This window comes from Phyllopteryx taeniolatus, chromosome 17 (assembly GCF_024500385.1).
Source record: "Phyllopteryx taeniolatus isolate TA_2022b chromosome 17, UOR_Ptae_1.2, whole genome shotgun sequence".
Lineage (NCBI taxonomy): Eukaryota > Metazoa > Chordata > Actinopteri > Syngnathiformes > Syngnathidae > Phyllopteryx > Phyllopteryx taeniolatus.
In genome coordinates, this window is record NC_084518.1 from 2011864 (window position 1) to 2029017 (window position 17154).

General features: G+C 44.5%; 1 protein-coding gene across 5 annotated transcripts in view; it reads left to right on the forward strand.

The window, feature by feature from the left end:
* The window catches only part of LOC133466980 (LHFPL tetraspan subfamily member 7 protein), a 53213-nt gene that overhangs the window by 17662 nt on the left and 18397 nt on the right, over positions 1-17154 (forward strand). Inside the window, exons 3-6 of one of the 5 annotated variants that reach the window (XR_009785097.1) lie at positions 5939-6005; positions 6154-6289; positions 9894-9982; positions 10074-10825. The exons of 3 other annotated variants lie outside the window; for them this stretch is intronic. The gene's annotated coding sequence lies outside the window, so the exon portion shown is untranslated. Of the gene's footprint in view, positions 1-5938; positions 6006-6153; positions 6290-9893; positions 9983-10073; positions 10826-17154 lie in introns of those variants that run through there. One more of the 5 variants, XR_009785096.1, reaches the window with a different exon arrangement.

Consider the following 17154-nt stretch of genomic DNA (forward strand, 5'->3'; position numbering starts at 1 on the left):
AGGAAAAACAGTTGAACTATTGTGTTCTTCCCCCAACAGAATTGTGTATGTTTATGGTACAATACCTTCTCATTGAATGTTTTAACAATGTATTTTTCTGTTAATACACTAATTTACCATAGCACCGAGAGACTTTGAGAGTGCTCGTTCATTGACTCGGAGCCTTCTTGGCCTGTTGTTTATTTGTGTTTCTTGATATGCTGGTGAGTCGTTTTCCAGTTGAAAGAAAGTTGAAAATGGTTCTTTGGGAGTTCCACGGGTGTTGACTTCAAAGAAATGCGTCGGCAGCTGCATTTTTCTGCTCCTGAAAGAAATATAGTACCACACAGTGCTTGTATTTTTCCTTTTCTCACCAGAGTAATCAAGAATATTTGTGCTGCTTCTTGTCGAGGTGCAGCAGCTTGTGTTTTTTTTGGGGTGTTATTTGGAGATGTACAAGTAGAGCCGTTGTTGTGGACACCAAAGAGGGACTTGCAGGTCAAATCTGCATTACTCGACGCACTGGGTTTGGCAAAAACCTAAATCATCTTTCGGATGTGCTCAAAAAGCGAAAATTAATAAGTAGTACACAAAATTAATGACATTACATTGTATTAGGTGCTCAGTACCGTTTCTTATTTTGTTTCGCAAACATATTACAAGATGAATTAACCCAGACCTTTCGAAGCAATTGTCTTTTACATTTAGTACTTGATTACAGCTGTACGGGACAGCATGGGGATCTATTGGGTTTCACTGGAATGAAAACAGACAAAAGATATTATATTCTTAAAATCAAAACGGAATATCGTAAGTCACTAAAGTAGGCACTAGCCACCTTAAGCAGATATGACGGTGAGTCTATTGGTAGAAGGATGAGGAGGTCGGAGCCGCCGGGCAAGAGAGCTCGAGGGAGGTTGATGGATGTCGTGAGGGAAGACATGAGGGCAGATGGTGTTGGAGAGGAGGATGCAGGAGACGGGCCCGCGTGGGAAAGGAGGACGCGCTGTGGCCACCCCGAACGGGACAAGCCAGGAGGAGAAGATGATGATTGTCTTTGCAAAGTACTCATCGGGATGGGACGTGAGGATATGCTTGGAGGAAGACAAACAATCTATATGATACGAAATCGTACAAGCTCACAAATATTCCAATGAAAATGTTGCAAAATGAAGACTTGTTATATTCAGTTATTCAGTCTAAAGGCTTCAAACGTCATCCGTCCGTCCATTTTCTGTACTGCTCATCCTGTTCAAGGTCACTGGGATTAAGACTTCAAATAAGTAAATATGTGCATGAGTACGTGTCCAACTGTTTTCAAATGAAATTTGACACGTTGTCTGCTCCTGGCTTTGAAGGAGTCGGCGCCAGCAACGAGAGCGTGAAGGAAATTTCGAGCACACAAATCCAACTGTAACTTGAGGATATTTGTGACTTTTCCCCTCCGCGTGTAACTCACTGAAATTGTGTCCTCTCATCTGAGTTCCCATCAGAGTTATTTTGCGGTCACTTTCATTCCAGGCTGCTTGAAAGGGAAAATGTATTTGTGTGTACATACGTGTTTGTGTTTGCGTGCGTGCGTGCGTGTGTGTTTCCAGTGTTATTGCGTCGGTGTGCCTGCTGTGTCAGCGCTCCCTTGAGCGAAGCTGCTATGCAGATGTCCTCCGAAGCGTGGTGATGAAAATAGGAAGTCGCTCCGATCAAAGCACCTGCTGTGTTATTTCAGCGGCCGCCCGAGCCCGTATGGTACCGCGCCAGCTGTCAATCATTCCCCCGGCACAGATGAACGCGCGCGCAGCGTATCAGGCGGGATGAAAAGCTGCAGAGTCTGTTAGCGCAGCTTGTGCCTCCTTCTACAGTTAAACACTTATTTTTTTCTCGTCATTGCCCGAGAAAGAAAGATTGGCCATTGCACATGTCAAGATGACTTATTTTTTTGTTTTTAACTGGATCGATGGCTCTTGCGGAATGTAACCTTTCGTCTGCAGTTTTCCAAATTTCAGTGTGATGTTGCTGCAAGCGTAGTGTGGGTTGGAAGTTTAGAACGCATGAAACGACCTGAGCGCGTCGACGCCAACGGTGTCAACAATGGACGGTGACAACATGGAAGTCGCCTGCAATTATTTAGCTTATTTGACACACCTCAAGTGTTGCACACATAGACCATATCTAATAGTTCTGGTTTGGCTACAGTGGGTGTTTATTAACGTTTGCGTTCGACCAGATGTTTGTGTATATGTCACCAATTGCGATACATCTGATCTGTGTGTTTACACTGCACTCGCATTGGCGCAGATTTGATACTGAAGCATATTCAATTTGTTTCCACATTTGAAAGAGGCCTGAGCATATCCGATTCCATGTTTTTTTTAATTTTTTTTTAATTTTTTTATTTATTTATGCTGCTGTGACGCATCTCCCAAATTGGGCCACTTGAGAGCCAAAAATCAGAATTCCGTCACTTGAAGCATGCAGTATACAGTAAATCCAGCCTTTGTGACTCCTTGGGGGACCTTATATTGCAGTGCAGTTCCACAACTCTGGAAACATTCATTAATTATGTGGAAAAACATGAATATTGCAACAACACTCCACTGATGCACAGAAGGCAACCTTAACAATGAGTTTGGTGAGCTCGAGCAAGCAAGTTGTCTTAGATTTCCGCCTTGCGGGTCTCTCACAGTTTTCTTTGTGACTCGCATTTTGGACCAGCCGGCTTGCTCACAATCACAGGAGACGTCGCTACAAGTCAACTTTGTGTACACAAAACACTCCGACTTTAAGTCACACGACTTTAGGCCATTTTATTCCTGCCATATTTGAGTCCGGTACAATAATATGGCTGCAGACATGTTTGTTTGCAATTGAATTGTCCGTGCTGCTTGTATTTATTTGAGATTAGATTACGTAAAGCAAAACTCCATCTTGTACAGAAGGATCACGTATACAGTAACAATGTCTAATGTCGACATGTCGTTGTGAAGGTGAAGAGGATTACGCTGCCAGTCGACGCACACGCGAGCACTTTAGTGTTGTGTAACAGCAGCTGAGCAAGGGTGCAAAGGTCGATTCAGACGAGAGAGGCTGGACGATTTCACATCTGCTCAATTTCTCCTCGTCGTCGTCCACTAAAAGTGGACGCACACAGACGCTGCAGGGAGGAGAGGCTGTACACATTACACGAGTCCTCCACCGCTGAAGACCTCACTGTCCCCCCCCAACTTAAATCGGACACAGTGAGTTGGAAGCCAAATCCTGCATTTCGCGATGTTAACAGGGAAAATGTGGATAGAGATGCTTAAATGTTATTAGGAGGTCATCTTTCAATTTTGACTACCTAAGAAGCTTTTTAAAAGTGAGAGCTACTTTTTGGGTACTGATTAATGCGAAGGGCAACCACTTTGGTATACACGTTTGAAATAACACATTTGCAAAGAAGAAAGTTGAGTTATGGAAGAAGCTAGGCTAACATTTAGCGTTCCGGTAACTACATTGCATAATCTTCTTATGGTCATTTCTATTGTGGTGAATGACTTGGGAGCGACGTTTTTCCCAGCAAATTGGGGAGGAACAATGACTTTTGACACAGCCCACACCGCGGGTCAAATTTTGCCGCATCGTTGGTGTGCGTACCACACGCAAGGGTTGTTTCGAATATTTTGAGTACCGCTATCATCTACGTTAGATGAGCAAAATTAGGAAAACCTCTCAGTATGATGCAGCAATCATCATTTTGTAAATGTACAACTTCTACTTAGAACTCAGTGCGTTAGCTAACATAATAATACCGACGGCGCCTTTGCAGGTTGACCCACTCTCGTGGCCTGTGAGTGTACGCCATGCAGAGCGCAGCTGCTCTGTGTGGGCGTGGGTCTCTCCGCAAATTCCCACTCGCGCCTGTTAGATGGAAGGAGCAGCCGGGATGAGTCATTGTTGTGACTGCAGTTGCAGGATTGCACCTGCTTGAGCTCTCCAGCAGCCATAAACACACTTGCACTTGAACAAATGTGCGCGCGTGCGTGTTTGTGTGCACTTTGCTTTTACTCCCGTTTGTCATTTTCCTCTCTTCCTCCTCCCGCCGTGATTGATCCTCCGCTCAAAGCCTTCTCTCGGGTGCGTGCTGATGCGCTTGTTTTTCTTTGCGCTGTTTGTGTGTGAAGAGTTAGGACTGCAGTGCTGGCCGGCTACAAATCATGCAATGTTATTGATCCTGCAGTGTTGCTCAGTTACAGTTTTTATTTTTATTTTTGGAAAAAAGCTTTGTGTGCCAGAATGGTGCTTTGATGGAAGTTCAAGTCCGGTTTTTAGTATAAACTCATCAGAGGCGGCACTATCGTGTGTGTTAAAAGGTTTGACGACAGTATGGATTATGATTTAGTTTTCCCCCAATCTCCAGCTCTCCAACATTACGGTGTTCAATAATGTAAAATGTTTCTGAGCTACGCAATCTGAGCTCTTAATCAATCCATTTCACGAATCAATCATTGGTTGCACGAGACACTTTAATCCCTACTAAATCGGGATTCTTCGTCTTGCCAAGAGCTTTTTGACTATTCTAAGCATGAGTGCACAAAACGAGGTCCACAAAAGCTTGCTTGGATTAGAATTGGATTGGGGCGGCAGCGGCTGAGTTGGTAGAGCAGGACGTCAAGTGACCGAAGGGTTCGCAGGTCAGATCCAGGCTCCTGCTGTCCGCTGTCGAAGTGTCCTTGGGCAAGACACTGAACCCTAAATTGCCTCCGCATTGTTTTTTTTTTTTTTTTTTTAAATGACAAACTGTTCTCACTTTCCTTACCTGGTTAAACAAAGACTGAATAAATGAAATAAATTCGATTCTACCAAACCCACCCCAAAATTCCCAGACTCAGTCCAAAATCTTCCTGGAATCCCAGAAGAGCGCAGGCTGGGGATGAGGGGGATATTTCCAAAAGTTTTCACTTTTTGTTCATGTCATTTGCTATGTATCAATACAATATGCCCAATGCATGTTTCCTTATAATGTGTTCCATTATTTTTGCATTACTGCTACTCCTCCTGCTCGTCTCACAGCTCCCATTGACTCGTGTGGCGATGGATTTCTGCTTTCAAACTTGCAATTGTACTGTTCCAACAAAAGGAAATATGTACAAGATAGACGCAGAGAGGACCGACGGAGATCTCCCTGGTAGTCCTCGCACTCGGTCCTGACACGTCCATGGCCTCAACTCTCGGATGACGTTATGAACTTGCTCATTATTTGAACAAACAATCCCGTCATTGTGACATACTTGTCGGAAACAAATCAAGAACCGCATTGGCGTTGTATTAGCCCAACGAACAATAAAGTACGCTCGGCATCCACGTTGTATTTGAAGTCATGGCAGTAGGAGTTAGCACTCAGTCATCATTTGTCACGATGCCAATAAGGGCAAAACCTAAATGCCCAGATGAGATGCTGATCATGTCATTTCTACACATTATTACGTTGAGGCTATTCTTTGGAAAGACCGCATTCTTGACTCCCAGTATCTCCCGGGTCTGTCAGTTGGGTCTAGGTCTGTTTACTCTACAGTTAGCTGCTCGCTTTCATCACGACTGGAATTCCCCCGGTTCTCAGCTTCCAGCCCAAGCATGTCAGATAGAGAGAAGAGAGATTATTTTGGAGCTGGCGAGACCCAAGATGTCGTTCTCATCGTGGTCCTCTAACGCTGTTCAACAAGACTCCTTTTTAGAGCACCATTCAGTTTGCTTTTGTCAAGGTTTTGCTTTGCTTTGGTTGCAGAAACCATCGGCTTTATTTTAACTCTGTAATTCCAGTCACCAGCTGAACTGCATATTCTGACTCCGTTGTTGAAGTCCAAATGAATCTAAGCTGTTGTAGTAAAGCTTTTCCCGACATTTTCTTTGTCTTTCTAGCAGACGCCTGCAGGTTTTACGCTAACACTGACTGTTATTTGGAACTGTTCGTAATTCCTTCCAGAGCCCAGTTTGAGTGGAAGAAAAAGGGCCCCAACGCATGATGAAGCCTCCGCCATGCTTAACTGCAGGTATGGTGTTCTTTTGGTGATTATCTGGCTTGTGTTTGCGGCGGAATTAAGGCCAAAAAGTTTCACTTTTCATTTTTCCACTTGTGTCTGGGAGATTGGGAGTTGTTGGTTGTTGCAAGATGTAGCCAATCTTCCCGTCTTGCCACAGATCAGACATATGAAGAAAAGGGGAGATTGTAGTCACATGCACTGAACAGCCAGCACTTGCCAGAAATCTCCTTCAGTGTTTCTGTGGGCCTCTTGGTGGCCTCCTTGACCAGTTTTATCCTCGTCTTTTCATCAAGGTATGTCAAGTTCTCGGTTATGCCACTCTTGTGCCAAATATTCCCTACTTGATGAGGACATTTTTTTACTGTATTCCATGGAATATTCTCACCTTTTTCCTGACTGATACCTTTGAACAATGAGATCCCACTGATGCTGTGGAACCCCTCTGCGGGCCGTGGCTCGGCTGTAAGATGTGACGACAAAAATGTCAGGAAAATCCTACCGAACTTCATTTGGGGTTAATCGGTAGCACCTTAAATGCTGAGACGTGTGTGCCGAAACTCATTTAACATTAGTTATTGGTTAATTCTGAAGAGGGTGTGCACACTTGTGCAACCACATTTTTACTTCCCCTATCAAAAAGATTTCATGTTATTTCAAAATGAGTTATTTGTTAAAAGATTAATGTAGGTGACATTTTTTTTTTTTTGGGGTGTGTGTTCGACATTTTAAACATGAAGTGGCTAGGGAATCAATGACCCTCGCCAGAGACAATCAAAACTTTTCCGTTGTTGTTGACAACTTCTAAAAGTAATGCATCGTGAAACGTGAAAGTGGAGTGTCACACTTTCATGTCTCTGTTTGCTAAAGCAGAATTACAGCCTGTCAAAAAAGCGAACCGCCTCAATGAAGCAAAATGGCTTCAGTGAGAAGAAAAAGGTGTGATTGCCCTGTCAGAAGACCTGGTCGTCATCATCATCTTTGCTTGCCGCCTCTCGCCGAGCGTCGTTATTTCAGCCAAACATGCAGAAGAAGAAAAATGGAGCATCAGAAGAGAGAAGTGCTGGCGAAAGCAAGATGCAATTATCTGCCCGATGCTTTACTTATTTGCCACTAAGATGAGCGTAATAAGTGAATAATGCATCCTTTCTTTTAAGTATTCTTTTTGTTCGACTCTCTTCTGACTTCAGCCCCTCCTCTATCTCTTCATCTTCCTTTTTTTTTTTTTAATCCTGTTCGGCTGTTAGGTCAAGCAGAATGGAAAATCTGTATCCCTTTGATGCCGGAACATCTTCATCTTCCTTCTTCATTTTCTCAACTTGAAACGTGCCCGCTGTCCATTCCTGGGGCGGAGGACCCGCCACTGGAAAAAAAGCACATTTATTGATATAGCGCATTTCATGCACACGGTAACTCAATGTGCTTAACACGATTTAAAAGCGTTTAAAAACAAAGAAAAAAAACAAAAAAAAAGCAGCTTATAAACATTGAAAAATATATATTTTTTTCATTACAATTAAAACAGCGTACAGTGCAAGAAATATCATCAAAAAGCGGAAACTGGACTTTTTTTTTTTTTTTTTTTTCCCAGTTGGCAACTTCTTCCATTTGTGTGCAGCATAACCGCTAAATGCTGCTTCACCATCGACCGAAAGAGGCCGATCCTTTTCTCTGCTCGAGTGTGTTCTCGCAAGTGCGCGTCGGTCTCGCATCTCACCAACACCGCATACGTTCGTTTCCATAGACGAACGTGGCCGTTAATCTCCTCGTCCCGCGAGGACTTGCGTGCTTTGTGTGAGCGATTTGGCTCTTTACATCACCGTTGCGTCACTGTCTTCTTTAATTGGCGTGGTGCGACTCAATTAGTCATCCAGGGTAATTAACGTCCCTCGGGGGTGTAAATTTAACCTCCCCGCTTTATAGGCTTGTTCTGCAACACTCTCTGATGTAGCCAACATGCAGCTCGAACAATGATTTATAGCCACAAAGTAAATCATCTTAGATTTTACAATTTGTTACTAAATGTTTTCCTGACTGCGTGTTCCGCCGCAACGGCTTTTTGGTCGGTGCGCCAAGATGTGTGCGAGAAGCCGTAAGGAGCTGCTCAAGAATAATGACGCTGGCCTCAGTCCCACCCTGAAGCCTTTTTAATCACCTCGCACCAACACCTCCGTTTATTTGCTTGCTTGTATCGTCGATCTAAGAGCCAAAATAACAACTGTACAGCTAAATGAACAACTTTCCGCTCTTTTACGGACTTGGATATCTTCACACTACAATTGTGTGTGTGTGTATACACTGAGGTAAATCCCTGTTGTGAGTTCCGTCCAGGTCAAGGTGACTCGATCAAGGTGAGGAACGTGGTGGTATTAGTTGACGGGCAGGCTTCCCAGACAAAGATTTTAGGCGACTGCTTGTGATTCGTCTGGTACGACTGCAAAAGCGAACGTGCACGATGCGTACACAAACACGGGCACGAAGATATACGCTCGTGGTTCAGCCGACTCCGCTCCACTGTTTGCGTACGGGCAGCATTGTCTCCCTTGTAGCCCCGATCATCTTAGACACTGCTGGCATGCCAAAGGCTTGAAATGTGAACCGCGGCCCGGGAAGGAGGGAGAGGGTGAACTGAAATCAAGAAAATGCAAGCAAAGGACAGGGAACAGAGGATGAAACAATACAGGAAACGAAAAAAAAGTGCTGAGAAAATAACACTCTCTGTACACTTGTCTTCTTTCCAAGTTATTGATTGAAAACTTTTGACCACGTCACAGGATGTTAGCTTCAGTTGCATCAATGTTTTCACTCTAATATGTAATCACTCCAATGTTGTTTTCCAATAACAAAATCCAACACTCCTCGTGCACACGTTTGGTCAAAGCCTGTGAAATGGTGCAGAAGCTATGAACCATGGAACAGGTGCGTGCGTGCGTGCGTGCGTGTGCGCGCGCGTGTACTCCCGACGGCATTGGCGAAAGACTCAATCAGATTAACGAAAAACACACATTACATGGACAAACATCAAATGGAACAAACCAAACTCTAATTGGTTCCAGCTTCTCTTTCCATGTTTCCGAACATTGTAACCTTGGTGTGCCGTTAATGAGTCATCTGTATGAAATGAAATGAAATTGCTTTAATCATTCTATTGTATTGAAGATGTCTTTTTTCATTTTATTGGGATGTGTAAAAGTTATAGTCCTTGTGCTCAACATTGCACTACACTTTAGTTTTTCAATTATTTCAGGTCATCTTATTTTAAGTCTTGGCTGCGATACTAATGATAAAATTGTAACGAGATGTCGTATTCGGTATCGTCTTCGCAGTATTCTAATATGCATTTGTTGAGCAGATTACAGGCCGAAGCTTTTCTTCACAAAACAACATGCTTGGCTTTATTGTTTCCCGGAACATGCGTGTGCCAATATAATGTTCAAAGTGTCTCATGCGGAGAGTCCTAATGAGTGCTGTCGTGGAGCCAAGTGATAAGGAGTCTTTTTCAGATGAACAGTTGCGAACTCGGCATCATATCGCTGCTAAACAAACAAACACAAATTAGATTAACCGTGATTGAGCCTTCGCAAAGCTGTGTTCGAGCTGATCCCAAAAGAATAGCGCCGTCCCTGCACTGAGATGCTGCCGAATCCCAGAAGCAAAACAAGAACAATAAGTCGATTTTTACAGCGGTTTCTTGAGAATACTGATATGATTTGTTCACAAATTGGATGTTGACATGGGCCGGAATTATTTTTAATCACCAGTGCCTATTTTAGCCACTAATTTTATTCGTAATAGTTGTTAGGGTTTTGTTGCAAACCCCAACTTTTTCGACTCCCACAATTTTTAAGATTCCGCCACCAAAAGAAATGGTGTTGTGGGTGTGTCAAATGTTATTTTCAGTCTGTGTATGCCGCGCTCCGCTAAAAGACGGACGGTGGACCCCCAATGGCTTCATACAGGCAACTTGGTCTCCCAGCTGCTAATATCAGGTGATCTTGTTGCTTGCCGTTTGTTTTTTTTTCACGGTACTGAAGTTATTGATGCAATCTCATAGAGTGATGGCTTCTTTTTCTGATGCAGAACATATAGCCACAGCTCGGAGGGCTTACACAAGCAAAGCAGAAATCATCAAATCCCCCGACATGCCACAACACATCCTTGACTTCTGCAACCAAGAGGAGCCGATGCTAGTGGCACTTTGTGTGTGTGTGTGTGTGTGTGTGTGTGTGTGTGTGTGCGTGCGTGCGTGCGTGCGTGTGTTGTTGGGGTTGCAGACAAAAGGACTGTGGAACATCTGGATGCCGGTGATAGCTCTGCTCTCACGCGTTACAAGCCAAATTAATCAAACCTGTTGGGTAGGCTGCTCTCTCTCTCTCTCTGTGTGTGTGTGTGTGTGTGTGTGTGTGTGTGTGTGTGTGTGTGTGTGTGTGTGTGCACGCGCGCGTGCGTGCGCCTTCTATTCAAAGCGGCTTCACATCCCGGACGCCCACGTGCCGGCATATAGTCATCCGGGGAGGGTGACAGGATGGAGAGAAGAGAAGATGGAGTGAACATATAAATCAGTGGGCTGAATTTGTCAGGGTGTGGCAAACTTGACAAAATGCGAGCGCCGTCATTTCACCTTGCAGTGGAAGGACAGTGTCAGTCGGTGGCGCTAATGCGCCGTTAGGCTGGTTTGCCAAACGCCCATGAATTCCCACAGAAGAAGAGCAACGAGGAAGGACAATACATTAGGTACAAGCGTGCGTTATGCACGCTTGCAGGTTATGTGGACAACAAATGTTATTAGTGTGTTTTTATACAGTACCATACTGTTGAGTGCATTTTTTCTTATTAAAAAAACAAAACAAAAAATGATTTTAGTTTTTGCGCTCTATGGTAATGTTGTCTGTTAAGTGTATGGAAAATATGAACGCGATATAGATTATTGATACAGTCGACTGGAGTTGAACTCCAGGAAGATTGAAGACAGTTTGTCAGTTGAATGAGTTCAACGTTTCGCCATCCTCTCATCCTCCTCTGACGTGAAAAGCTTTTAATGATCACGGAGGTGGGAAGCTTTCCAAATGGCAGCGGCTTTAATTGAGAAAAATGAAAGGGACACCGGTACGATTCATTGCTCTAAATCGAGGAGCGACGGGTGCGGAGGGTCGACCCTTCTGCAGTTTTTCCATCCGCTCCCACTTAACCCTCAATGAGCCACTTGCTCTGAAGAGAATGTGTGAACATTTCATTTAGCGGGCTCGGGCTGTATGATAAATCAAACTTGAGGAAAGCCTCTGCCCACCGCAATTGTGTTTCACGGCGCAGAGATCAAACACGAAGACTGTTGGACGTATCAAATGCTTGTTTCTTTGCGATGCCCTCTTTAAAAAACAATCTTTCTTCGAGGCAAAGCGGTGAGTTAGCGTGGCAAAGGGCTGACCTGCTAATGAAGCTCTCATTAGTGACGCCATCACTTGCCGCCTCCCGTGCTTGCGGGTCTGCTTGAATCCCCTGAGCGCTCCGATTTCCATGTCTTCTTGAAATTTAAGGTTTCCGGAGCTGGCCGCGGGTCAATGCGGGTCCTCTTCACCGGCGGCACTGCCCCCGGCCCCCTCCTCCACCGTCCCTCCTAGATGACCCGCCGTAATCTGTAGTTATGTGTCAAGCAGGGGGGACATTTATTCCACATTAATAAATTCATCTTCTGCCGCGGGCATTGATGGCACTATATATCAAGGAAAAGAGAGCTGTTGCAGAAAATGAGATCATGCATCCATTCCGATCCACTTCACTTCTTTGTCTTCTTTTCAGCCTCGCCGCTTCGTGGTAACCTCTTGCCAGACCTTGTTTGACAGGCAGTTGAAGGAATATGTTAATGAGGCTCTTCGCCATCTTCATCTGCATTTGAGTTTTAATTATTCCTCAAAGATGGACCACAACTTGCTTTACCATGTCTGTCAACCAGGAAATAAGAACATGACCAAAGATAAAAAGTCTCCATTTTTTTTCGCTTCTCTTCCTAATGAAGTCCTGCGAAGTTGCTGAAGGCGAGCTCGGGGTTCCGTTTTCCAATTCACTGGGTGAAGGGAAAAAAAAAAAAAAAAAAAAAAGTGTGCAGCTACAGCGGCTTCCACACTTCTGGGAAGACGACATTCTGCCACATTATGGAGTGGCACTTTGTGAGGTCACACTTGCTGGACCCGAAATAGGCTCACTTCCCTGGCTCACAGTCTCTGTTCTAGTTCATTCCAAAGCTTTGCGGTCAAGTTCTTCCAGACCAAAGTCATCCAAGCATACCTTTATCGACTTCTGTGCATTGGGCATTGTTTTCGGAGGATGTCTGGAGAGCCCATCGGTGACCGACCGTCTTCACAATCTGCAGCTCACGCCGTCTCATTATCTAATGTTATTCAGTTCTGGGCTGTAAAGGTGAAGTGGAAGTACAGCATACACACCGCCGGGCTTTCTTTTTCTTCCGGCTTGCTGGCTGCAGATGCTCGCCTCTCTTTGCATGTCGGCATCCTGTGTGAGTGTTCAAAGTTTTTTTTTTTTTTTTTTTTCTCTCTTTCTAAACTGCACACTTGCCCGATAGAGGTTTTATGTTCTCGCTTTTGATAGTTTTCAATGAAGACGTGAGGCCGCGCAGGCAAGCAGCGAGGGAGCCAACCATCAAAAAGTTGGCAGGCTGAGCGAGGTTGAGCATTGTCAAGTTTGACCTCAGGCAAACTCTTTGATGGAGTTCTCAAGGTAGCAGAGAATATCCAAACTTTGCAGCAGTGATGCAGGCTTCATGCTTTAAGTTGAACCTCAGTTTGCTAAAATTTTACAAACAAGCAAATAATAATAAGACGAAATAAAAAATCTGACGGAATTCTCACATTTTTCCTCTCAGAGGTTTTTGTATAGTGTTGACGTTTACATTGGCGTAGAACTGCACTGCATTCGTTGTGCTAAATGACGTACCGTAGTCGGGTAAGATGATCAAATATGACCAAAAAACCTCTTTAGATGAATAGTAACATTGTGCTACAATAATAAACTTTTTTTTTTTTTTTTTTTAATTCAGCTGTACCTAATTTTGTGGAGTTACAGGCAAGAACATGCACACCAATGACCTGCTTTTGGGTGCTTCACCAATAATTGCACCAATAATAATAATTTACCCAACTGAATCAATGTTGATACACTTTTTAGATCAGCTTGATAGTTTTGGATGTGAAACGTACTTACACATTTGACCTTGCATGACACATTTTAACTATAGTACAAGCTGTGTTATTATCTCTAGCCCATCTGTTTATGCTTTATTTTATTTACTTGTTTTGTAGCAGTCCCAGCAGGAGCAAGCGGGTCGTTGTTTTTCAAGGCGATGTCTTCCCACTGGAACATTTCCTCCGTACGATTGCTCTGTAAAACAACTCGCAACTTCGGAAGGCTTCTTTACCCGTTTCGACGCGGCACTTTTCTATGCAAGATGTCACCTTAGAAGCTGCACTCCTCACGGCTCCGATTCATTTTACAGCTTATTCTGCATACGAGGCGTTGTCGTTTGCAACGGTGTACGGTTGAATTGCCCCAAGATGCAAGCCTGCATTTTCCCGAGGTTCGCCTGGTTAGGGATGACGACTATTCAGTGAGCGCAGTAGAACCTCTCCGGCGGAACGTCGGTGGACCTCTGATGTATTTGAATTCTTCCAGGGTCAATTAGGTCAGTCAGGGTCACATTTTCATTTTCTCACGTTCTTCCCAAGTCTAAAAAGAACCTGACCGTTGCAACTGTTAACTACAAAGCATTTTTCTTTAAGTGTGTCCTGTGATTGATTGCCAACCAATCGGTTCCGGGTGTCATCTGCCTTTTGCCTGAAGTCAGCGCGAATAACCGTGATAGAAAATGATCAAATGTTTCCCTCAAAATGTCGTTCAATTTCCACCGTTCCACTGTACTGTGCCACTCTTAACTGTAGCCAGATGTTAGATAACACGCGAGGCGTTGAATGAGAGTGACCTGAGAGACTTGAGTCAAGCAACATGCTCTCGCCTCCGCCTGTGTCGCCTCGTCTGCCAACCCGTCCTCCCACGCGAGCCACGTAAACTCCACAGCTGCCGTCGCCAATATTTGCCATCATCATGGGCGCGTACGCACCATGTTCAGCACCTTCAGCATCCGACCGCACGTGCGGCGGCGCCGGCAGCTGTTAGTCGGCCGTGTCCTTGTGTGACATCAGCGGCGATGTTGCGAGGACACGGAAGCAGCAGATTTACACATTCGCTGAGGTGTCATCGACGGCGACGCCCGTGCTCGCCCGCGGCCCGCACCGACGTGATTTCACAGTTTTGTCATGGGAGTCATCGGTTCTGGTTCTCAGTCCGCTGTGGGTTCCCCTCAACCCACTGTATTCCAAAATACAGATGGAGTTCAGAATATAATGCAAGTCCTGCTCTACCCGTTCATATTTAATGTTCACTTTTCAGTAACTCATAACTTTTATCATTATGACCTGCTGGTTACACAGAAGTGCTTTTTTCCCTTTGTGCTCATTAAAGCCTGCAGAAGGTATTAAACAGATTTGTGTGTCATTTTGCTCTTCTGTATAGTCGTGTCTTTGCTATTTGTTCAGCGTTGAGACGGTTAATTGGAACGTGGCGCCGAGTAATTGAAGGTCACACCTTTGTGCGAGCTGCCTTCTGGAAGAAAGGCTCCTCTCGACGAGAGGGTTTCATTTCAATTTGATTTGAAAACACAGTAATGCGATGCATCCGCAACTAACGCGACAACCAAGACGTATTAAATGTCATTTCTCATGTTAAATTTGTAAGGTGCGTTCATCTCTCGTCCTTAAAACGGACCTCTCCTTTTTCCAGAGAAGCAACGAGGAATCGCTCGTCGCTGAGTCGCTATTGGCAACCATTGCGCACACACCGCTGCGAAACGGGCTCGGCGCATCAGAAGCTGCGACCGACCCCGTTGGGCAGAGATAACACAGTTACTTTAAATGAATTAGTTTGTTTTTCTCGAGGATTGTGCAACTCTCAACTTTCCTCCTGAGGAAAGAGAAGTAAAACTACACAGTTTACACGCTGCGCAGTTTAACGAGGGTCCTAAAAGTCTTTAATGGTTTGACGTCGGAAATAAAATAACGCTCACTTTTGATTGGCATAGAGGTGAAGTAACAGAATGATAGCAGGTGTCAGTGCGGCACGGTGCAGACTCCAACTATAATAACGGACAGCGTGGAAACAGCGTTGTAATACACTGTCGATCAAATTGGCGTCCCTTCAATCGGTTTTGCATAATCATTCGCAGCACACTATATAGATGGAATTGTGCTTCGGCATTTGTTGATCAGAGTTGCACATAGACAATTTCTTCTGCCCCAAAAAGTTTGTTTTGAAGTGTTCATTCTTCATCTTCCTCTCCACTCCCGAACATCTTTGCTTGATCCCCCTTTTTTTTTCTGAGATTCCGCTTATGCGTACGTATTTTCCTCACTTTCCGCCCTCTTCCAAACGCAATGCCGTTCTCATTGTTGCCAATCAAAAGGCTCAAGCTTTCGCTCCGTTTTTTTTATTTATTTTTTTTTTTCCTCCTCTGCTTCCCTTTCTCTTCCTTCTTGGATGTGATAATGATTTATTATCGCACCACTAGAAGGGGGCGGAGATGTATGGTGCGGAAGGCTGGAGTGTTTTTTAAGGAGCGAACAGACTTCGAATTGGTGACTGTTGCCCTTGCGCAAGGACAACAAGCACATCCGTATCCATATCTCCTCACATGCATGACTTGAATGGAAAGGAATCGATTTGTGGCGGCTGCGCTTATTTTTTGAAAATGTATTTGCCCCTTCTCATTCAAACCTTGTTCTGACTGCTTGCCCTCTCAGCGGGGTCTTTAATATCCGTTATGGGTCAGTTTAAAGCCCCGCGCCCGTATGTAAGTCAATTTGAATCAAGTGAAGCCATCTTGGTCTCTCACTGACGGAATGCCACGCCGATATTTTCTGCCTTTTAAACGATCTGTGGATGTTTTATCAGAACAAAACTGCATCGTGGATCTGGAACTATATGGGATTATTTCTATTTCTATTTCTATTTCTAGACAGACTGACGAACTTTGGCTCTTCTGCTGTTTTCTCCGAATTTTCCTCCCACTATACAGGCCGAATCTTATAAAAGCTCCAACTTAAAGAGGTGCCTGCGTCCCTCTCTCGCATAAAAATGACACGCGTTAGTGGCTACGAGACAAAGCAAGGCTCAAGAAAGCGACCGCTTTTATGCTGCGGCCTAAGATGGTCCGGTCCCGTAGAAGAGAGTGCGGTTTTGCATGGTAATAGGCTGATGGTTTGTATAGATGGATGCAAGTCTGAGACTTGCTGGCAATCACACAGAACCTGAATGAGAAAGAGGTTCCACGGCTAATTGGGTTTTCCACAGTAAGCCTCGGTCGGCCTGTTCTCAGCCATTGATTGCAAGCGCTGGATTGAAGGCCTTTCAGGGCGAGATAGAATGGTTCCTCCACTCTGAATGGACCGTTCCGCAAACACAGAAAAGCTGCGAGACGGAAAAAAGGATGAAGGACGATTATTGGATTGGACAAAGTTGGTTGGCAAACATTTTCCTGAAAGAGTTCACCCAAGTGTCACGGTTGAACGTGCGGCAGTTCTTGCCTAACAAAATGAATGGAACTGTTGTTGGCTATGTTCCCAATTATCTTTTGATTACCTTCTATTCATTCTGGCTTGAAATCCGTGTTTACCAATACACCAATTGGAGAGCACGCTCCACTTCGGCCATTTTGTTGACAACCTTGTCATATGTGGACAGGATGATGCTGTCCATCCACTCCTGCAGTCCAAATACGTACTGCGGGGCCCCAACAATATCAGGCGAGCCCGCACAATCCAATTCCATTTTTAGGTGACACATGAAGACAAGCTGTATTGAAAAGGAATGGATGTATACATTTTCTGTCATACTGGCTTGAACGTCAAATAGTTTGATCCTTTTTGAGGGTGTGAGCTGATTGCTGCTCTATAGCCAATCAGCCACTACCCCACCATTTCTGTAGCACACTTTTAATATGTATTTTTTTTCTTGGTATGGTAGAGACTTGTATGTAAAATCTGAAGCTCATCCGTCGTGTCAAAGTGGATGTCTCACAGACAGTTTGCTGGCGTGCTAA